A 25,513-nucleotide genomic window follows, 5' to 3' on the forward strand; every position below is an offset into this window, starting at 1 on the left:
CAGATTAGTAACACTCTGGTATTGTGGTTGTTTGGATGGTATGTATGTAATTTTATTTTTCAGCTACTTAGGTTTTAGTGATGTATGTTAGGTGCATCCCTGGTACCCATGGGTTCAGGTTGATTATGGATATTTCATGTTTGGTGGGATATCAGGCTTATTATACTTGTTATTTTGAAAAAAAAAATATGTATTAAAAATAAGCAGGTCATTACTGTAACAACCCGAAAAATAATGGTATTTAAATAATAAGAGAGAGGGAAATGGAAACACAAATAGAAGGAGGCAGTAGGCTTCACGTTCGTCGATGACATTGCACTTTGGAGATAATAACCCATAATTCTTACATAGGGCCTCGTCGATGAACACAGAGAATTCGTCGACGAGTGCACAAGGGGACCTCGTTGACAAAGCTATGACTCGTCAACGAGAAGATACCGAGAAGGGTTTTTGGAACAGATTGAAATTCGTCGACAAGAGAGGAAGTTCATCGACGAAATTATTGAAGAACTCGTCGACGAGGTGACGTGTCTCGTCGATGAATCTGGCTCTATAAATAGTGAAAACCTAGATTTTTGATGAAAAATTAGCTCAAGAAATTCCTTCTCTCTCTATAAAACGTCTTCCACCCCTTCTCTCTTCTATTCCGGGTCCATTTTACGCCAGATTGACGATATGAAGCCACCACGACGCTCTTGGCGAAGTTATCTACAAGTCTGTTGGAGCTGATCGTTGGTGGAGTTGGTTTGGATTTCATCCCAATATCAGGGTAAGACATTTTATTCAATATTTGTCTTTCCCTCAGTTATAAGAAATATAATACACAAAGAAATCATGATGTTTTGTTCTGGGGGATTTGATTTTCAGGGTGTTGAGTGGAGAATGATGCGGGTATAGGGCTAGAATTTAGTAAGGGTTTTTCAGAGCTAAGGTAAGGGAAATATGTTATGCTAGGAATTTTTATAATGTTATCAAAAATTTTACACATATGTGCATACTAGTTTATTACCCAGTTTTACAGAATATGAGTTTAAATACTTGTGTGGCCTGAGTAGATATTTATGTGATGAAGAACTTATATAGTTTTTACAGTATATCATACTATACCGATTACACAAAATATAGACAGTATATTACAGATATTTTATTCAGAACAATATATTACAGTTTTACTTAGATTAGTATGTTATAGTTTTATACAGATTAGTATATCATAGATATTTATACAAATTAGCATATTACAACTTTACTCAGATCAGTATATATTATAACTTTATACTGTACAGTATATACAATGTTTATAGTATGCCATGTTTCCTATTACCATAACATACAGAGTATACAGAGAGAGTATATAGACAGAGTATACAGACAGATATACAGAGATAGCATCAAGATGCTACAGATACAGTATACAGAGATTACAGTATTTACAGTGCAGAAAGATAGCGTTATGGTAATTTTGGAAACATGATGAAAATAGTAAAAGAGTATATATATTTATGTGTGTGTATATATATATATATATATATATATATATATATAGTATCAGATCCTTGAGGAAAGAATACAAACAGATACAGATAAAGAATACAGAGCACGGTACCCTTACTATATACAGATAGAGTGCAACCACATATCTCAGATAGTATGTGGGTACCGTTGACCGTGCTCGGAGAGTATGCAGCTCCCCAGTTCACTGGGTGGAGGGGACTGATATGACGAGGTAGCAGCCAGTCCTGAGCCTAGGAATGGATGCAGTTTGGTCTGGATGAGGTAGTGTAGAGTATATTGACTTATCTGAAGGGTCGACTAGATTAAGTCCTGCCTACGGGCCGCACAACCCTGTCATGAGGGGTCAAATCATGACATACAGAGTTCCAGGGATAAAACATAATTATGTATATGTATATAACTTTACAGTATATGATGAGTATAGTATGATATTAGCAGTATGAAAAGTAGAAAGCACAAATGATTCAGTTATATTTTAAATTGTGAAAAAAAAAAAAATATGCTTTATAGATTTATTATTGTATTACTGTTCAGTTGTTATTTAAAAAGTATTCTTAACTTAGTTGCCACACACTAGTAATAGCATATTTCCACTTACTGAGCATCGACTCACCCTATGACTTTAACATTTTTCAGGTGAGCCAACTGGGCGAGCAAATCGGGCTCGCGGATAGAGAGTATATTGATTACCTTAGTTTAAAGGATAAGTTTGTGTAGGGTTTTGTGTTTTGGGACAAGTATTTTGAAGAGAGATGTATTATATAGTCATGGTATAGAAATACGGATTTCTGGTATTGTATGATGTGTATAGATATATGGATTACGTTTTCGCTGCAAAGGTATAATTTTATATTCAGATTCACCCCGATGCCTTCCGAGGCTCAAGTTCCATATCAGGGGGTATCAGAACAGTTAATATATATATATATATATATATAATAATAATAATAATAAATAAATAAATAAATAAAGAGGTCGTTACAATTACAGTTTGGTATCAGAGTCTAGGTTGTTAGGTTTTGTAGACTTTAGAATGCAACGAAAACAATACTGGAGTATAGGAAAAGGATTTGAGGTTTTGTTCTGTAGTCTAAACAGTAAAATAATAAAATAAAATTAGAGAAAATGGGTTTTTGGCTAGATAAGGAGAAAATCGGCGACAGTTTTGGGAAGTTACCGCAACCAGGTTAAGGTAAAACGGTCAATTTCAAGCCGGTTAAATAGAAAATCAGCCGTGGTTTTTTGGAAAGCATAGAAAATTGGCGACGGTTTTGTGGCTTGCACTTGAGGTTTTAAAACAACCGAGACTTCATTTTGGGTAACAAAATTTAGGCTTCTCTCTCTCTTCAAGAAACCCACGACTCCTCTTCCTTCTCTCTCCAATTTCTTACTCCAATAAGCCTTATTTCAATGATCAGGAACCACCACGAGGTTCCTAGCAAGATTCTCAGCAACATAGGTGGAGCAAAATCTCAGTTTAAGGTTTTGGGGCACTATCTCAAAGCTGAGGTTAGGGTGTTTTTGGGTTAATTATTAATTTATTTAAGGAATAATCATAGTTGTGAGTGTATTTCTGGAGTTAAATTGAGAATTGGGGTTTTTGTAAAATGCAGGGTTTGGTGAAAACTGTGCAGGTGGGCTAGGTTTTTTAGGGTATTTTCCCAAGAACTCAGGTAAAGACAATAGGATATTAATTCACGAAAATATAGGTATGAGAATTATTTTAGGAACTTTGGTTGATTGATAGGAAAATGTATTTGTGTGTGTAATTTTAGGATTTTGTGAGTGTGTACATTGAGGATATGGGTTAGAAATAGCTGATGAGTCCAGTTTTATCAGGTAAAGGAAATATGCTATGCTAGAAAATTCAGAAATATTATCAGTAAATTTTAGAATTTGTTTATTAAAACACAAGGTATAGATTATACAGTTTTACATACTTAAAAACATGAGCTTTATTAATTGTGTGGCCTAAGTAGATATTTGTTTCGTACATAGTTTATATAGTTTTTCTAAATATCATGATTTACAGTAGTTTCGATACAAAAACATGTTTTATTAGATTTTATGGAAGTATAAATTACAATGTATATGTAAATGAATATATTTTACAGACAGATATATTTTACAATTAGATATATTGTACAGATAGATATTTTATAGCATTTATCTAATTCCATGATTTTTCCAAAAACCATAACACCCAGACATTACAGATTATTCCTGTTAGATATTACATATTATTCAGTCAGATATTTCAGTTAGATATTACAGTTATTTCAAACAGATATTTCAATATTTCAGATCAGATTTATAGTGTTATGATTATTTTGGAATCATGGTAAAACAGCAAGAAAATTATACATATCAGTATTATACAGTATTAGACCCTAATGATATTATTCAATCAGATTCAGCCAACAGAGCATGATACCTTTGCTATCTTAGTTCAGAGTGCAACCATATATCTCAGATAGTGTGTGGGTAGTCAACCGTGCCTGGAGGGACTGCAGACTCCCCAGAAGTTTGGGTTGAGGAGGTCGGTTTGACAAGGTTGAGATCAGTTACCGTGCCTGGAGGGATTGCAACATGGCCGGACTTGTAAAAACCCCAAAAACAGAGATGTAAAAAAATTAGTGGATTGATTTCCAAAATATATATATATATATATATATATATAAATAAATAAATAAATAAATAATTAACTAATTAATTAATCGGATTTAAAAGAAAAAGAAAAAAAATTAATTTAAAATTTATTTTTATTTTTATTAATAAAATATATTATTATTATTAATAATTAAATATATTATTATTATTATTATTATTAAATTACCTGAAGCTTGAAGCTTCAGGTAACTTCTTAAACCCCCCACCCCCATCTTCTTCTTCTTCTTCTTTTTCTTTCTTTTCTTTTCTTCTCTCACGCGCAGCCCTGTAACCTCTCTCTCTCTCCTCACGTTCTCTCTCCCTCTCTCCTCGATTTCGTGACGGATTTTCGCCCGATCGAAAATTTGAAGATACCACTGGACTCCATTCACCGCTGCTATCATTTCTACCGGAGCGGATCGGTGGTAGGAGCGGCGTAAGTGTATTCCCTGGGGTAAGCCATTTTTTCCTTTTTCTTTAATTTCTTACAAAATATAAGCCCAATTGACGAACGGACACCACCACGAGAATCTAGGGATGATTCTCTACAAGTCTAGTGAGACAGAATTCTCGTGGGGGTGTCGGGCCAAAACCCCAAATTTGGGGTGCGGCGATTATTAAGGGGCTTATTTTTAATTAGTTAGCATTAATTTAGAAATGCTAAAATATTAAACATTTGGTACTGAAGTAGGATTTTTGAAATTTAGGGCCCGGGTGAGCGCCGCGGGTGTAATTTTGGGACCCGCAGGCAAAATTCAGAAAATTAAGTGGGGATATTAAATAATAGTTTAAATATTAATTTGAGGTATATGGAGCTTAGGGAAGGCTAGATGAGTAGTATTTTAGAGAAATAGATTAATTAATTTGGGAAAAATGTAAATTGTAGGAATTAAATTTCGGGCGCCAAGGGCGTGAAATTTTGGGTCCAAAGGAATTTCTCAATAGTCAGGTAAGGGAATAAACTAAAGCAGTAATTTTCCATACAAATTATTATTGATTATGAGTAAATTTATTTTCAGAAAAGCATATGTTATATTGTGTATTACGAATGAAATACACGATTGGGAAAATACTGCTATGATGATTAAAATGTATATGTATGTATGAGATGTAAGTAATTCACGATTTTAGAATATGAAGTATGACTTTTAACAGTATATGTGTGGCATGAATATTATTTTGTGTGAAATGTATTATGATGTGAAAGATTTTACGAACAAAGCATGATTTTAGATATTATGAAAATATGAGTTATGTTGTGATGGTTTTGACAATTATGTGATAAATGATGTATTTTCAGAATATATATACCTGAAACAATTTTGGCGTGATGCCATATATTTATGTTATCGGCACGAGACCGTATTTATGTTATTGGGGCGAGACCATGTATTTATGTTATCGGCACGAGGCCGTATTTATGTTATCGGTACGAGGCCGTATTTATGTTATTGGCGCGAGACCACGTATTTATGTTTTTGGCACGAGGCCGTAATTACTATATTTTCGGCATGAGGCCGTAATGATGTTATATATATGATCATGTATTATATGTTACCACCACCAAGATGTTAGTTTAGTTCAGTTCAGGGGTTCGGTACCGTAGCTATATGTGTAGATCAGATATCTACGTCAGATTAGTGCTAACCATCCCACGAGGGGATGGGAGATGGATAGTCGATGTGGCTTTCAGTAGAGTGTGGACGTCCACCGGGCAGTTTGGACCAGGGTGTGGCGGGCTCATCATACTTACAGACATATTTGATTCGACAGTAATCGGCCAGCCATTGTCGGGTCCTGCCTTCAGGTTGCACAACCCGTTATGGGGGGTAATACATGACACCAGCTAGCTAGTCATCCTGGGTTTGTTTTCAGTACTACAGTTATAACGGATGATTTTATGTATGTTATGATTTATTAACAGATGTGAAAATATATGTTTACCCAGTACGATATGATGATGTTTATAGAATTATGAAATGTACTGTGTACGTACAAATGCATTAAATATTCATATTGCCACACAACTGTATTTAGTTTATTTTCCCTTACTGAGAAGTGTCTCACCCCCAAACTTAATTAATTTTTCAAGAGTCCCCGAGAGACCGGCGGGTTAGGGCCGCCATTGAGCTAGTGAGATTACCGTGTGAGAAGGGTAAGATTTTGTAATAGGGTCAGAGTTATTTTGTGTTTGACCCTAGAGATATTTTGATGTATGTGAGGATGTATAGAATGCTCTGGTATTATGTTTTATGATTTGATGTTTGAGATTTTATGTTTATTGCTGCTAGGTTTTCCGCCGTGTTTGACAGGTGTCCCCGCTACCCACGGGTTCGGGTTGATCATTTTATTTATTATGTGATAATTTATGTTAAGAAATTAAGGGATGTTACATTTGGTATCAGAGCCTAGGATACTAGGTTCTGTAGACTCTAGAGTGCAGCAGTAATAATACCAGAGTATAGGATAAGAGGATTTGAGGTCTGGTTTTGTAGTCTAGATGCAGGACTTCCGTGGTGGTTTGTATGATTTTCTTGGGGTGACGATTTCAGGAAATTCATTGTAAACTATCGTCGAGTTGGGTATCTAGGTTGCAGGATTGAACCTTGAATTAAGATTAGGAGTGATAAATTAATTAGGAGAATATACTATATGAGTTGGGGGATACACGTAGGAAAAGAGGTTTTGAGTTAAGTTATTTCTTCTTTTAGGATGGACCACGGTGGAAATAGTGCCCACGCCAGTGGGAGTGTGGGTGCTGGACCCTCAGGCGCTACGGGTAGTGATTCAGATGCAATCTTATGCAGCGTAGCATAGCAGGTTATGGTAGAAATTGCCAGGAGTTCGAAGGAGCAGGGTGGTCCGTCTGTAGGCCACGGTTGTACGATCGAGAAGTTCATAAAGATGAATCCTCCAGATTTCTTAGGGGGAACGGATCCTACAGTCGCTGAGAATTAAGTGCAAGAGATGGAGAAGATATTTACAGTACTGCAGTGTACAGAGGAGCAGAAGGTACTGTTTGCCACCTACAGACTGACTGGAGAGGCCGAGAGATGGTGGTTAGCAGTGAGATTGTTAGAGCAGCAGAGGACTATACCTGTAGAGATGACTTTGGAGCGATTTAGAGAGATATTCTTCGACAGGTATTTTCCAGCCTCTTCCAGGGAGGCTAAGATTACGGAGTTCCTGAATCTGAAGCAGGGACAGCTGTCAGTACAGCAGTATGCAGCGAGGTTCATCGAGCTATCTCGCTTCGCCCTGTACATTATTCCAGATGAGACGAAGAAGGTACGACAGTTTGAAAGAGGCTTAAGGAGAGAAATTTATAAGCAGGTATCGATTTTGAAGTTACAAGACTTTACCGAGCTGGTTGACTGAGCCACTATAGCAGAAATTGGTGATCGGTTGGAGGCTGAGGAGCAGAGGTAGAAGAAGAGGTCTACACCTTCTGGTTTCCAGCAGGGAGTTGGCCGTGCCGTGTGAAAGAGAGGTGGCTATTATAGGAACCAGAGACAGAAGACCAGGAATCATGGTTTCCATGGTATGCAGCCATCTTCCGCTTGCCCATCTTGCAGGAAGAGACACCTGGGAGAGTGTCGTGCTGGGCGAGGTGTCTGCTACAGGTGCGGGGAGCCAGGACATATGATGAGGGAGTGTCCGACACAGACTAGTACTGCTCCTAGACCTGTACAAGGAGGTTACTAGGCACCACGAGGAGGCCAGGAGAGGAATACAGCCCCAGCCAGAGTTTTCGCTTTGACGCCAGGAGATGCTGAGGCAGCAGGAGATGTGGTGACAGGTACTGTTTCAATACTATCATTTAAAGCTACTATTTTGTTTGATTCTGGGGCGACGCATTCATTTATCGCCCGGGATTATGTTAAATTGTGTGGGTTTGAACATCAGCAGTTAGAAATTAGTTTGTCTGTTGCTACGCCGACTGGGACCGTAGGGGTATGTAGAAAGGTACTCAGGGATTGTCCAGTGGATATACAGGGGAGGTCTTTGTTAGCTAATCTGGTGGTTTTAGACATGCATGGGTTTGAGGTAATCTTGGGCATGGATTGGCTAGCTGCCCAGTATGCTAGCATTGATTGCCATTAGAGAGTGGTAGCCTTTCCTGTGGTGACGATTTTAGGAAAGTCATAGTAAACTATCGACGGGTCGTGTGTCTAGGTTGCAAAATTGGATTTTTTTTTTTGAGTTTAGATTAGGGAGGGTAGTTAATTGTGAATATGTGATTTCAGTTAGATGAAATAAATTAGATCTGTATGGGAGATAGAGTCCTTAAATTATGTCCTTTGTCTTTTTAGGATGGATCCAGGGAGCAGTGGTACGAATTCTGGGGGTGATGAAGCAAGACCTTCCGGTATGGTAGGTAGGGATTCTGATGCAGTATTGCGCAGTGTCACCCAGGAAGTGATGGCTAAGATGGCTAGGAGCTCTAAGGAGCGTAGCTGCACGATCGAGCAGTTTACGCGAATGAGGCCCCCATCTTTTGCTGGAGGTGTTGACCCGATTGTGGCCGAAAATTGTGTCCAGGATATTAAGGAAACATTGACAGTGCTTCCATGTATAGACGAATAGAAGGTATTGTTTGCGACGTTCAAACTGACTAGCAAGGCAAAACACTGGTGGAGATCAGCGAGGTTGATTGAGGAGCAGAGATCGGATCCTGTGCAAGTGACGTGGAGTCGATTCAAGGAACTTTTTTTTTAGCGATATTTCCCTACTGTCGGTCGGAGTGCGCAGGAAGCAGAATTCATGCATTTTGTAACGACCCCAACCCACCATGTGGGCCCGGAGTGATACTTTAGTGACATCTGTGTACCTAATACCTTGTTCATCATATATAAAACACATATATGCAGCGAAAATAAAATACAAAATCCTCAAATTACATTACCAAAGTTCTATCTATCCTCATACAAAAATATATCTATTTTCACATAATTACATCTCATAAAACTAAACAAAAATAAAATCTCTATCTACACACTACCTACATAAATTTACACCTCTAGCCCAACTCCTCTAGAATGTTGACCCAATCTCTAGGATTTCCTGAAAAGACAGTTTCTAAAGTAGGGGTGAGGCACAGTTTAGTAAGAAAAAGACTAAGTTAATGTCAGTGTGTGGCCAACATGCATTTAGTGTACAGAAAATAACAAGTTCACTAAGTAGATAAACACATTTATGAAAACATTCTTATTTTACACTCATACACATAATTAGCCGAGGATAGGGAAGATTACCCGCCCATACATGTAGCTTCCCTCTACTCTAATACCATTACTGTTACTAGGGCACTCACCTTTCTCCGCAAGCTCTCGAAATTATCTTATTAATTATTCATATTCACATAAATTAACATATATGCATATAAGACACTCCCTGTGACAAACACACCATTTACTTCCCAATGGCACGGGTTGTGCGGCCTAAAGGCTGGACTAATGTCTTGGGGGATCCACCTAGACAATAGTCATCTGTATTCTCCGCTAATATACTCCGCGGGTATACGCAGCTTCAACTACTGGTCCAATTGCCCTCACCCAGGGGGTGTATTCACCTCACGTAGGCAAATCGAACAAGGCCACCCTACACCTCTCAGCACAGCTGTGGGTGCACACGACCACATAACAAACCTCTAGCAATGGTACCGTGCTCACAATACACTGGTCCCCAGGGTTCCTAAAGCATATCATGCAATTTAGATAACAGAAATCACCATTTAGAACACTAATTCACATATATTCCCTATTATTCCAAAACCTGGCCCCTGCCCACAAAATACTGCCTGGCTCAAAGCCGTTTAAACAAAACCCCGGCCCTCAGCCATCAAACCAAAGTCCTGTATTTTTCACAAGTAGTTCCAATATTTTTCACAACAATTCTAGTGTTTCTCAAACAATTCAGTATTTCATAAACAATTTAGTATTTCAAAATCCCAAATCCAGATATACAATAATCCATACAAATTAAATCATCTGCCACACAATTTTCCACATCTTAACATATCCATATAAACAAAGAAGCTTTCCACCATTCATTTTATTCAAAAATACCACACCATATATCCTAGATTTGTAAAATCCATTTTGAACGGTTGATTTTCAAAATAACCTTCAAATTCTTAAATAAATAAATAAATATATTAATTTAATCGGTTCAAATTAAATAAAATTCTTGACTTAACTTAATCCCCTTACCTAATTCCTAAAAAGTTCGCTAACACCCCGGCCTACGCCCCACGATGTTCAAAATCCCTGAAACCCTGAAATTAAAATTTCACTACATTACTCATCACAATCCCTAAAGTAATTTTTTCTAAAATTTCCCTAGGCTCTGAATACCCTAAATAGCCTAATAAATCCTAGATTATTAAACTTACCCTTGATTTAGGATTGGTACCCTGGAGTTCCAATTCGAAAACTCGCTCCGACTAGATTGTAGAGAATCTCCCCACGAATCTCCTGACAATTTCGGTTTGTTAATTAGACTTATAGTTTAAGAGAAATTGAGGTAAGTTTGAGAATTGACCTTACCCTAGGAGATATGCCTACGCCGCTCCCACGACAAATCCGCTCCAGTAGAAGTGTCGGTGGTGGCGAATAGAGCCCAACGGTATTTTTGGTTTTCCAATCGGCCGAATATCGGAGACGAGATTGAGGAGAGTGGGAGAGAGGGGACGGAGGAGACAGACACGGCTCTCTGCTTCTTCTTCTTCTGTTTCTCTGAAGACTCTTGAAGCTTCAATTAAAGCTTCAGTTACCTAATAACATATACATATATACATATATATATTATATCATTATAATATTATATTATATTATTTAATTAATAATAATTATTTAATTAATTTGTTTAAATTAAAATTAAAATTTAATTTTTTTTAAGATCACTACACATTTAGTTCAGGGGCAGATGACAGTATCGCAATACGCAGCTCGATTTATTGAGTTGTCTCAGTTTGCCCAACATTTTGCACTGGACGAGGAGAAAAAGGTAAGGAAATTTGAGGAAGGTCTGAGGTAGAACTTGTTTGAGTAGGTCATTGGTTTTCCGGCTCAGACGTTCACGGAGGTTGTGGACAGAGCCATCGTGATCGAGAGTGGCATGAAGAGAGGTGCCGCAACTCAGAGTTAACGGAAGAGGCTGGTGCCTCAGGATTTTTAGGTGGGTTCCAGTCGAGGCCCATGGAGAGGGGATTGTTATAGTGAGGGCCGGAGGCAGATGGCAGAACCTCGTGAGAATCAGGGTGTGCAGACCTACCCTGTTTGTCAGACATGCGGGAGGAGACATCAAGGAGAATATCGAGCAGGGAGAGATATTTGTTATTGTTGTGGGAGGCTCGGTCATAGGGTTTGGTCATGCTAGGGATTGCCAGCTCACAGACCATTCCGAGGTGGTTTTTAGGTGCCTCGTGGAGGCCAGGAGAGGAATGTAGCCCCGACGAGGGTTTTTGCGTTGACGCCTGATGATGCTGAGACAGCCGAGGATGTGGTGACATGTATGGTTAGCATGCTTTTATTTAAAGTTATTTTACTATCTGATTCATAAGCTAGACATTCATTCGTGCCTACGGGGTGTATTAGACTATGTAGGGTAGAAACATAGTTATTAAACACCAAACTGTTAATAACTACACCGACAGGGTCAGTAGTGTGGTGTGGTAGAGTGCTTCGAGGCTGTCCAGTTGATATTCAAGGGAAAATCTTGCCAACTAACTTGATAGTGTTGGACATGCATGGGTTTTATATAATATTTGGTATGGATTGGCTGGCGGCTAACTACGCCAGTATAGACTGTCGTTTGAAAGAAGTGATTTTCAAACCTCCGGGAGGATCAAAATTCAGGTTCATGGGGTCGCGAGTGCAATCCCCATCTCAGTTACTATCAGTCATACAGGCGAGGAGATTACTCTTGGACGGTTGTCAAGGATTCGTGGCCTTCGTAAAGGAAATGTTAGGAAATCAGTTGAAGCTTGCTAATACGCCAGTGGTGAAGGAGTTTTCAGATGTCTTCCCAAACGAGCTACCTGGTTTGCCTCCTGATCGTGAGGTAGACTTCTCTATTGATCTACTTCCGAGAATAGCACCGATTTTTAAAGCTCCTTATAGAATGGCTTCGAAAAAATTGGGAGAGTTAAAGGATCAGTTGCAAGACTTGCTAGATAAGGGATTTATCAGACCTAATGTATCACTGTGGGGAGCTCTAGTGTTATTTGTAAAGAAGAAAGAGAGGTCCATGAGGATGTGTATAGATTACATGGAAATTAATAAGGTGACAATCAAGAACAGGTATCCATTACCCCGTATTGATGATTTAGTTGATCAGCTTCAGGGTACATGGGTATATTCCAAGATTGACCTCAAATTAGGATATCATCAAGTGAAAGTTAAAGCATAAGACGTCTTGAAGATAGCTTTTAGGACCAGGTATGAGCATTATGAATTCCTTGTTATGCCTTTTGGTCTGACGAATGCTCCTACTGTGTTCATGGATTTAATGAACAGAGTTTTTCATCAATATTTAGACCAGTTCGTTGTAGTTTTCATTGATGATATATTGGTCTACTCAAGGAGTTTTGAGGAGCATGAGGCGCACTTGAGATAGGTATTGTGAAAGCTTAGAGAAAAGAAGTTGTATGCTAAGTTTAGCAAGTGTGAATTCTGGCTCAAGAAAGTTACATTTCTGGGGCATGTTATTTATGGTGATGGAATATCTGTAGATCCCAGCAAGATAGAGGCAGTGGTAAATTAGGAAAGGCCGAGGAACATTCAGGAGATATGGAGTTTCTTAGGACTGGCAGGTTATTACCGTCAGTTTGTAGAGGGGTTCTCAGGACTATCTAGGCCATTGGCATGATTGACCAGGAAGAATTTTAGATCTGTATGTGATGATGAATGCGAGCAGAGCTTCTAGGAATTAAAGCAGTGGCTCGTCACTACACCAGTATTGACGATTCCATTAGGGGGTGATGACTACGTGATCTATAGTGATGCATCATTGAAAGAGCTCAGTTGTGTATTGATGCAGCATGGTAGGGTCGCAGCTTATGCCTCCTAGCTATTGAAAGAGTATGAAAAGAACTACCCCACCCATGATCTTGAATTGGCTGTAGTGGTATACGCATTAAAGATTTGGAGGCATTACTTGTACGGTGAGAGATGCGAGATATTCTCAGACTACAAAAATTTGAAGTACTTTTTCACTTAGAAGGATATGAACATGAGACAAAAGAGGTGGTTGGAGCTTATTAAAGATTATGACTGCACTATCAATTATCACTCAAGGAAAACAAACGTGGTAGCTGATGCTCTGAATAGAAAAGTAAAGGGACCAGCACTGGCAACTATGGAGGTTCAGCATTCGATCTTGATTGGTCTGGAGAGACTCAATATAGAATTGGTAGAGAGCAATCCTCAGACATTTATTGCCAACTTAGTGGTGCAACCTACCTTACAAGAAAAGATTAAAGCCGCTCAAAAGTATAACACAGAATTGGCAGAGTTGATAGCTAAAGTGCAGGATGGTCAGGGAGAGGAGTTCCATATTTCTGATGACGGGCTTTGAGGTTCCGTTCGAGGTTGTGCGTGCCTGCAGATGTTGACATCAGGAGGACGATCTTAAAGGAGGCTTACAGGTCCTTATACATGATTCATCCAGGTAGTACTAAAATGTATAGGGATTTACAAGAGTCTTATTGGTGGAGTGACATAAAAAGCGAAGTCGCAAAGTTTGTGCAGTAGTGTTTGACGTGCCAGCAGATAAAGGCTGAGCACTAGAGGTCGGCGAGTCCGTTGCAGCCACTTTTCATCTCAGAGTGGAAGTGAGATCATGTATCTGTGGATTTTGTAACGGGTTTACCGCCACCACCGCATGATCAGAATACTATTTGGGTAATTGTAGACCGGTTGACAAAGATAGCCCACTTCATTCTTATTAAAGTTAGCTACCCTATGAACAGACTGGTCGAGATCTACATTCAGGAGATTGTTTCTAGTGATCCTAAAAAAAAAATGAAAATGAAAATAAAAATTAAATTTAAAATTTTTTAAAAAATGAAAAAATTAAATTAAATTGATAAATAATAATTATTAATTAAATAATATAATATAATAATAATATAATATTATAATATATATATAAGATAAGTAAAAGGAAAGCAATCTTGAGAATTGCAAAGAGCTTCTCGTTGCTATTGCAGCGTCCGTCTCCTTCGTCCTCTCTCTCCCACTCTCCTTCATTTCTTTTTCAATATTCGTTCAATCGAGACACTTCTACTGGAGCGGATTTGTCGTGAGAGTAGGCATATCTCTTGGGATAAGGCCAATTTTCATACTTACCTCAATTTTTCTTAAACCATAAGCCCAATTAACAAACATAAATTACCAAGAGACTCTTGGGGAGATTCTCTACAATCTAACTGGAGCGGGTTTTCGAATTGGAGCCCCAGGGCACCAACCTTAAATTAGGGGTAAGTTTAATAATTTAGGCTTTATTAGGCTATTTATGGTATTTAGAACCTAGGAGAATTTTATGAAAAGTTACTCTAGGGATTGTGATGAGTAATGTAGTGAAATTTAAATTTCAGGGTTTTAGGGATTTTGAACGCGGTGGGGCGTAGGCCGGGGTGTTAGCGGGCTTTTCAAGAATCAGGTAAGGGGATTAAGTTAAGTCAGTAATTTTATGCAATTTGAATCAATTTAATTGTTATGTTTACATAAATATATTTATTTGTTTATCTACTCATTTGGGAATTTAAAGGCTATTTTGAAAATCAACCGTTCAAAATGGATTCTACAAACCTAAGATATATAGTATGGTATTTTTGAATAAAATGAACGGTGGAAAGCTTGTTTGTTTATATGGATATGTTAAAATGTGGAAAATCGTGTGGTAGATGATTTAATTGGTATGGATTATCGTATATCTCGATTTGGGATTTTGAAATACTAAATTGTTCGTAAAATACTGAATTGTTTGAGAAATACTGGAATTGTTGTGAAAAATACTGGAACTATTTGTGAAATGCAGGAGTTTGAAATAACAGCCAGTGACCGGGTATTGTTTGATTCGCCAAGGGGCAGGTTATTATTTGACAGCCGAGGGTCGAGTTTTAATTGATGGTTATACGCCAGATTGTATTTTGTGGTTGGGGCCAAGTTTGTGTATTAACAGAAAATATATGTAAATTAATGTTTTAAATTGTGATTTCTATTATCTAAATTGCATGATATGCTTTAGGAACCCTGGGGACCAGTGTATTGTTAGCACGGTACTGTTGTTAGTTAGACCATGTGCACCCACACTGTTCTGGATAGAAGTGTGGGGGGTCCCAGCTGACTACCTGTATAAGGTTGAAGTAAGGGCGTCAGACTTGCAGTTTTGCTGTGGATGCCTGCAGACGTGCTTGCAGAGGATGTTGTTTTTTACTTTGTTTGGGCTGAGCACCGAGGCTTAGTTCAGCTTTTGGGTCGCACAACCCCTGCCATAGGGGAAGTAAATGACGTGTTTGTCACAGGGATTGTCTTATATGTATATCTAGTAATTTATGCGAATATGGTTAATTAATAAGATAACTTCGAGGGCTTGCTGAGAAATGCGAGTGCCCTAGTAGCAGTAATGGTATTAGAGCAGAGGGAAGCAACTTGTATGGGCGGGTAATCTTCCCTATCCTCGACTAATCGTGTGTGTGAGTGTAAAATAAGAATGATTTCATAAATGTATTTATCTACTTGGTGAACTGATTATTTTCTGTACACAAAATGCATGCTGGTCACACACTAACATTAACTTAGTCTTTCCCTTACCGAGATGTTCCTCACCCCTACTTTACAAATTGCCTTTTCAGGAAATCCTAGAGATCGGGTCTAGCAGGCTAGAGAAGTCGAGCTAGTGGTGTAAATTTTATGTAGGTAGTGTGTAGATAGAGATTTTATTTTTATTTAGTTTTATGGGATGTAATTATGAGAAAATGGATTTATTTGTGTATAAAGGTAGTATAGAACTTTGGTAATGGATTTTTGGAGATTGTATCTTTTATTCCCGCTGCATTTTATATGATGAGTTTGGTATTAGGTACACAAACATTACTAAAATAGCACCCCTAGGCTCACGTGGTGGGTCGGGGCGTTACAGGTGGTATCAGAGCCTAGGTTTGCTAAGTTCTGTAGACTTTAAGGATTGATAATTACCAAAGTATAGGTTGAGATGAGATAGGGATAGGAGTGGGTAGGTTAAGAGGGGTTTTGGTTTGGAAGCTTAGAGGTAGAAATCCTTTGACGAACTTCTGTGATATTTCTGAATTAGTCATAAGTTTTAGAAAATCATGGTAAATCCATCGATGGTTTCATTTCTAGGTTGAGGGACTAAAACTCAGAAAAATTTAGGTTGGAATATTAGGATGAGTGGGTATGTGTGTGAAATTAATGTTAGGATGAATATTTTTACCTTAATGGTTTTGTGATGGAATTGGAATATGAATTATTAAATTAGAACCTGTATATTATATCAATTCCATTATTCCATATTTGCTTTAAATATATTAAATGTAAAAGTTCTAAGTCGGGTTATATCCTATTTATAGGATGGATTCCAGGGGAAAAGATATTGTGATTGGAGGGTATATGTTAAATTATGTGGGTTAGAGGCTCAACTGTTAGAGACTGGGTTAGTGTTAATATGTAGCAAGGTGATCAGGGATTATCCAGTAGAGGTTCAGGGGAGAGTGTTGTTTGCTAGCTTGATAGTCCTTGATATGCATAGTTTTGACATTATTCTAGGCATGGACTCGTTAGCATCCAGCTATGCGAGCATTGACTGTCACAGGAAGGAGGTGCTATTCAAACCTCCCGGTGAGCAGGAGTTTGTATTTGTTGGGTCATTTGTACGTTTGACACCACAGATTCTTTCTATTATCCAAGTGAAGAGGTTACTTTTGGGGGAATGCAAGAGTTACCATGTAATGGTGAAGGAAGCGTCGTAAGAGGAGCTCAAGTTGGAAGATGTAACATCTTGCTAAATTTTTTTTTTATAATAATAAATACTATGAACTTCCATTACTCTATTATTTTCTAAATTATATAAAACCATCAACCTAAGTAGTGAGAAGCTGAAGTCAAGCATCCACAATCATATACATATATAATACAATACCAGAGTGCTAAATACTTCCAAAATATACATACATAACTGAACTAGGGCTACAAAAAAATACCCCTCTTTCCCAAAAACACTCACCCTACTGGCAGGGTAGCACTGTAGCCCCCTCTATCTGCAAGCCTATTCCGCTCGCCTAGTTGGATCACTGACGACGCTCAGTAAGATAAAATATGCTATTGCTAGTGTGTGGTAAGTGAGCTACATGCTTGTAAATTTGATTTAGAAAAATACCAGAAATAACACAACTGAATAAAACCTGTATACCTGCTGCAAAATAAATCATACCTAGGTTGCTTAACATAATTGATTTTTTTGAATATTATTTTCATAATACTGCTAATATCTATAGGTAAGACTATTTTCTGTAAACCTGATCATTCATATATATAATAACTAAGAAAATTCCCTGAATGGATAACTGAAAGTCATTATTTAACCACTCATGATAGGGTTGTGAAGGTGGCTGGCCGACCATGGTAAGTCAACTGAACTCCAACAGTCAGATCAGTCCCCTCAACCCATATCTGATGGGGAGCCTATCCACAACATAGGCACGATCGACTTCTGAATACCACCTATTATCTGAATAGGGGTTGCACTCTAAACTGAATATAGCTACGGTACCGTGCTCTGCTGCTGAATATGGTCCATCAGAGTCTGATACTATATACGTAACTAATATTTCTAAAATACTATTTTTACCATGATTTTGTAACATTTGAAATAACCATAACATCATATAAATTTCTAAGTAAACTGTAATAACTAAGTTTCTGAGATATCTGCTTAACTGTATAACTGAAATATCTGATTTACTGTATGAACTGAATATTATGGCTTTGAAATAGGTATATCATAATATTATGAAAATACTGCAAAATACAAGTTTCTGCGCGTATGCTAAATATCAGGATATTCTGAAAATTATGGAAACCTTGTACTGCTAATACTAACTCATGCCACACAATTAAATATCAACATTATCAGGCTCTGAAACTGCATAAATAATATGAATAATAATTTGCTAAAAACATATAATTTATACAGAATCATAATAGGTTTGCCTAGCATAGCATATTTCCCTTACCTGATTCCTGCTAAAATCCCCTACTGTAACGGGTCCTACACCCATAGGATTCTCCACTCAACACCATGAAAACCAAATATTCCAGAATAAAATATCATTATTTTTACGTCTACTACATTACCTACAACTGCTGGACAACCTAATTTTAACAAGAAGGCCTTACCCTGAATCTGTGATGAAATCTAACTTCGTTCCACCGACGATCTGCTTCAGCAGACGTAGGGAGAACTTTCCCATGAGTGTCGTGGTGGCTTCAGATCATCGATCCGGCAAACGATGGGGCCGAAATCGAAAAGAGAAGGAAGAGGAATCGTAGGGAGGAGAGAGAGAGAGAGAGAGAGAGAGAGAGAGAGAGAGAGAGAGAGAGAGAGAGAGAGAGAGAGAGAATTTCTGCCATTTTCTGCGTAAAATCTTAGTTTAACACTATTTATACTGTGGGATTCATTGATGAGCCATGTCACCTCATCGACGAGGTCAAAAGGAAATTCCTTAATGAGCTCTCCTTTTCATCGACAAAATTCAGAGTTACCTAGAACATCCTTTCGGTATCTTCTTGTCGACGAGACCTTATGTTATCCTCATCAACGAATCCCCTGTATTCGTCAACGAGCCCTTGATTAAATTCCTAGATTATTTCATCCAAAGTGTAACGTCGCGTTCGTCGATGAAGTCTGCTGCCTCCTTCTATTTTTTTTTTCCATTTCCCTCCCTCTTTATTATTTAAATACCATTATTCTTCGGGTCACTACATAAGATATCCCAGTGATAAGGGAGTTCTCTGATGTTTTTTCAGAGGATTTACCGGGGTTGCCTCCTAATCAGGAGGTGGAATTTACAATAGAGTTGATTCTAGGGATTGCACCAATCTCTAAAACCCTATACAAAATGGCTCCAATTTGAATTAAAAGAGTTAAAGGAACAACTATAGGTACTTCTCGATAGGGGATTTATCAGACTGAGTGTGTCGCCCTAGGGTGCACCGGTGTTGTTTGAGAAGAAGAACGACGGGTTGATGAGGATATGCATCAACTACCGAGAGATTAATAAAGTAACAGTGAAGAACAAGTATTCGTTACCCCGAATTGATGACTTGTTTGAATTATATTAATTAAATATAGGAGGAAGAGAGAAAGGAAATTGTAAAAAAGGAACTTAATTGGGTCTCGTCGACGAACAGGCTTACTGAGCTGGTTGACGAGGGCTCATGTTTCGTCGACGATAAATTACCGAGGTTGTTTTTCAGCTCTGGAATTTGTCAACGAGGAATAAATGTTCGTCGATGAACTTCTTTTATGGCCTTGTCGACGAGGTGACATGTCTCGTCAACGAGTACAGGTATATAAATAGCCTAAACTCAGTTTTTGCAGCAGAAATCACGCGAACAATTTCTCTCCCTCACTACTCTTCAGTTTACCTCCCTTCTCTTTAAGATTCTGGGTCCATTCTTCGCTAGATCGACCATCCGAAGCCGATATGCTACTCCTGGGGAAGTTTTCTTCAAGTCTGTCGGAGTAGATCGTTGGTGTGGCTAACTTGGACTCCATCCCAAATTCGGGGTAAGACTTTTTATTTAGTATTTGACTTTCAAATAGTTGTAGAAAAGGTAGCATTTGAGGAAATACTGAAATTTTGTTCAGGGAAATATTTTTTTCAGGGTATTGAGCGGGGAACCATGCGGGTGCAGGACTAGTCATATTAGGGGCTTTCCAATAATCAGGTAAAGGAGTAAACTAAAGCAGTAATTTTTCATGAAAATTATTATTATTTAATAGCAGATTAATTTTCAGAAAGCATGTGTTATATATATATATATAAGTATATTTGAGGAAATGTATATCTGGGAAAATATTGCTGTTACACAGGAAAATATATTTTCAGTATGAAATGTCAGGAAATGTGATTTCAGAACAGAATTCATTATTTTATTCAATTTGAGTGGTATGAATATTATTTTACGTATATTATATTATGTTAAGTTTGTTGACCTTATTGGTCATATCCCGTTTTGATTATGACAAATACTATGATATTTAATGGTTAATGAGTTTGTGTGCAGGACCAATTAGAAGTATCATATGGTGCACGCACGTGACACATGAAATGAAGGCCCGAAGACCCTGTTTATGTTGTATTGTAATTTAATCATTTATTTGGGTCTGTAATAGTAATTAGGAGAACATGGTCTATAATAATTAATGCCTTACCTGCATGGTAGAATGGACAAGCTTAAGACCATAGATTGACTTTAGGGAACGCCCTTCGGTCGACTGACACAAGATTTTTTCGGTGTCCTCAAACTAAAAAGGACCTAGAAATGACTCTAGGACACTCACTTATGCATATATATATGAATGTTCATTTGAATAGGGTGTTTGCATGTTTAAAAAGAATCGAAATGCACTTAAGTTGCATGTTCGGTCAACCGTACTACTCAAATACAAATTTCCTCGATCGATCGAACCGGTGCCGAGTCAACAGCTTGACCATGGCCCGATCGACCGAACTTCTCAGTTCATTACCTACTAGTCAATCGAACCTTGACCGGGTCAACAAATTGACCATAGCCCAGTCGACCGAACTTATATAGTTCATTTATACCCGGTCGACAGAACCCCCTAGGGTGTCAACTTTTTGACCACCTGGTCGACCGAGCCCAAAATGTATTACAACGCTTTGGTCAATCGAGGGTTCTCGGGAGATGTCCCAATGCCATGGTCGACCGAACTATCCAGTTCAAATCTTCCCAGTCGATCGAACCTCGCAAAACTGAAAAATCGCCTTCGAACTTACTTGTTTGGTCGATCGACCCAGCAGTTCATTTCTTGCCCCATCGACCGAACCATAAGAACTTTGGTCGACTGAAAGTCATCTGGTCGACCGGTGCTCTCGGGTTGCCCCATATTTTTTACTGCGGTTAACTTTTTTGAACGGGGTTAATTAGGGTTAAATTGATTTAAAACAATATTAATAATACCCTACATGTCCTAATGGTTATAATTCTTCCTATCTCTATATATAGGTCTTCATTTGCAAAAATTAGTAAGAGATTAACAAAATAATTAGCAAATATCCTCTGAATCTCAAAAAGCCCATTTTTGCATGTTCAAGCCATATACTCCTCCTCTTACTCGTTCATATTGAAAATACTTGTTTGTAAGAGTATTCTTGTGCTTATCTCACCAAGATTAAACTCTCTTTTGGTTGTTATGATTAAGATTTATTTTTCATAGAGAGTAAGCTTCAAGTTTTCCTAGGGGGCTTCGTAAATAAGTCCTCCGTAGGAAAACTTCTTAGAGCTTCTAAGTTTTTCATTTTCATTGCAAATACTCAAGAGTTCATATTGCATTTTGGTTACAAAAATATTTTCAAATCGTTTTTCAAATATCTCTTGTGTTTGTCCTTGAGAAATATTTTGAGATATTTGCTTGCGTGCTGAAGATCTTTGTTGCTATGCCTTTTCATTGAGACTATCATTTTATCACAAATATCAAATAAATATTTTTACAGACCGTTATTTGAATATCTCTTGTGGCTTATATTGACAAAAATATTGGTTGAGATAATTGAAGTGTGCTTGTGATCTTTGCTTGTGCATTGTGATTGAATATATTGTGTGATACAAAGATCATATCATTTGCACTCTCACGCACTAATTACATCGCTCACATAATTATTTGAGAGTAGACATTTAGACAACATTGAGCTTATCAAATCCTATCTCTTGGTAGTGCATTGATTATATAGTGCGTAACTGGGTACATATCTGCTTTACATGAAAGCACAATCACTGTACCATTTGATTGAGTGAGTATTGTTGTATTTCTAGGCGTGGCCTGAGGGGGTGGTAATATAGCCTAGTAAGGATTGTATAGGTTGAGGTCAGTCCTGTGTTAATTGACTTGGTTATATAGGTTGAGGTCAGCCCTGTGTTAATTGACCTTGTTGTAAAAGTTGAGGTTAGTCCTGTGTTAATTGACCTTGTTGTAAAGGTTGAGGTAAGCCTTGTGCTAATTAACCTGATTGTTTAGGTGCCGCTCCATCTGTTAAGTGAGCTTATAGTGGTAATCCTTGTGCTTGTTAGGAAAGGCGGGGACGTAGGCAATTTGGCCAAACCTCGATAACATTTATGGGCGTCATCTCTTTTACTGCCTTTTTGTGCATGCTTTATTAAATTTCTATTACAGTTTAAATTTCATTGTGTATTTGCATTGATTTATTTTACATACACTAGATTGACCTTAGGCTTGTGTAATACTGTTGATTAGTGGATTGACCTAGAGGATAAAATTTTTAAATACCAATTCATCCCCCTCTTGGGATTGCACTGAAGCTAACAATTGGTATCAAAGTCTCGTAACTTAGACATAGACGTCATTTAGTAAAAGATCATGATGGCTAGTGTTAGTGCATCCCCTTCATGTGAGGGAAGATTGGTCACACACCCACTAGTATTTTGTGGTGATAACTATGCTATCTGGAAATTCAGAATGATTGTGTATGTTAAAGCTTTAAATTGGAAATTTTGGAATGTTATTGAAGGTGATTGTGTGCCTGTTAAATTCATTGGTTGTACTAGTGTTCCTAAATCTGAGTATGAATTGAATGATCATGATAGGAACTTAGTACAAATAAATTTTGATGCCTTAAATACCTTACTGCATGCATTAGATTCTAATGTTCTTTGTGAGGTTATGACATGTAGCAGTGCTATGGAGATACGGGAGGAACTTGAAAGGAGATATGGAGCAATTACGCAGGAAAAGGCGATCACTCCTTGTGATTCAAGATTTACGGATCTTAAAGGAGGTAAATCATGCTTCATAGCTGTAACCGACGATGAGGTAAACCCGTCTCCTTCTATGCTATTAGATAATCCTTGCAATGATTCATGTGATGATTTGAATGATGCATCTGAATCTGAATCATGTCATAGTAGTGATAATGAGAGCATGCCTACTTATGAGGAACTGCAAATTGAATATATTAAAATTCATAAGTCACTTGTTAAAGCTAATAAAAGATATACTGCTTTGAAAAACAAGTATGAGGCATGTGAGAAAGAATGTGAATCAAAAGTTCTTATTAAAAGGGAAAATGATTTTAAAATCAAACAGTTAGTAAACAAGAATGAAAAATTAGAAAAAGATTTGAATGGATTAAGATCTCAAACTTCAAATGATAATTATAAAGATTTTCTTATTGCAAAACTTGAGAGTAAAGCAAACACAATGTCCACTGAATTCATAAAATTACAAAGTGTTTGCAAAGACTTGAAAAACTCAAAAATTCAAGATCTAAAAAATAAAATAGAAGACCTGTCTAAGATCATCCACACATTCACTAGAGGTAAAGAAAATTTTGACAAACTCTTAGGTTCACAAAAGATGACCTTAGACAAAGAAGGTATAGATTTTAATGGAATTGAAAATAAGAAAAGGAAGAACCTATACATGGGGTACTTTGTAAAAGAATCGAAACACTATACTAGTACCTCCTTTAGTCCATACATTCACACCACATGCACCTTATGTAAAAAGAAGGGGCACACAAAGTTTGATTGCCCATTTAAAATAAAAGGTGTGAAACCCAAATGAGTATGGAAAATTAAAGAATCACCAACTCCTAACCCATCAAGAATAAAAGGTAGAAAAATGATATGGGTTATTAAGAAAGAAAACCCCTTGAAATTCAAGGAAGAATTTGCTCAAAACAGGAATTACATGATCACATAATTCTTCCTTAAAAGTTAGGATTAGCTATAGGGGGTAGTGTCTTCTAAAGGCTTAGGAAGTGGTTCGGGCCTGAAAATGTAAAATCTTAGTATATGTCCACTATTTAAAATCTTATATACTAAGTATTGTGAAAAATCAAGCCAATCTGCAAATGCAAGTATATAAATAATTTGAACTTAATGCATATATTCCATGGTTGAAATATGAAATTATTGGCTGCTTGAATAAAAATCCACTTTCAAATTGACATGGCATGTTTGCCTTATATTTAAATTTTAAATTGCTTAACTCACGCTTAAATATGAATATCTAAAGTTACACATACTTTGTCCATTGCACAAATTTAAGTTTTAGGAAATGAAGTTAAAAATCCTGTCCTAAACTCATCTTGAAAGCCTAAAATGCCTAATTAAATGTTTAGTCACCACTCTAGGCTTAAAACACTATTGATCATAAATTCCAAATATTTCTAGTGCTTATTAAAAAACATCCTTCCATAATCAAAATTAGAGGCAACCACTAAGGGATTCTAATTTCACTAATTAATCAAAATATTCCCTTTTGCGCTTAAAATATAAAAATCTTCTAATTTTGGTTCACCGTATCCTCCATAGGGAATCTTTACCATACCACGATCACATCAGGTAAAGATCCATCCTCTCATTGGTTTGAATTCTTGCTCCAAATTTGTGATCATATCTAAAGGATACATTTCAACCACCAAAGAGCGTCGATTACTAGTTATTCATATCCTCCACAATGCTCTTTGCCAGAATAAGTTAGGACATATTCTTTAGTATGCTTATCTTGTACAATGTCCTGCTACTTTCAAAATACTCTTCCGAACATAATAGACATTAAAACTATAAGAGTATTTATTTTAATTTGCTTCATAAGCTCTCAAACATTAAATAAAATCCATTAGAGTTTCATCCTCATGAATTAAGTTGAATGACTAAATTGATTAATATAGGTTTCAATCTAGATGATAGAACAAAATTCAAAGAAACCTATGCACGAACCTTAACATTCAAAGCCATTTGAACTTAGGCCTCTCACGTATTGTAAATCATAAGAAAAGAGGCAATATTGGCTTACAACTCTCAAAGAAATAATCATTGTGATTTTTTTGGTCCGTTAAGCCTAAGAACTCAAAGCCAAGCTAGAATCATTAAAAATATTATAACACTTAGCTAAAGAACCTAAAAAAATAAGAAAAGGCATAAAATGAATTAGCGCATAACTCAAGGGGAGCATATATTCTTTCATGATTATATAAATTAAAATTCTCTCATAATTCTATTTCATGCCTAAATGTCCATATGAGTACTGGACTGAATTCCTAACTATCCATGGTTAT

This window comes from Malania oleifera, chromosome 9, assembly GCF_029873635.1.
Source record: "Malania oleifera isolate guangnan ecotype guangnan chromosome 9, ASM2987363v1, whole genome shotgun sequence".
Lineage (NCBI taxonomy): Eukaryota > Viridiplantae > Streptophyta > Magnoliopsida > Santalales > Ximeniaceae > Malania > Malania oleifera.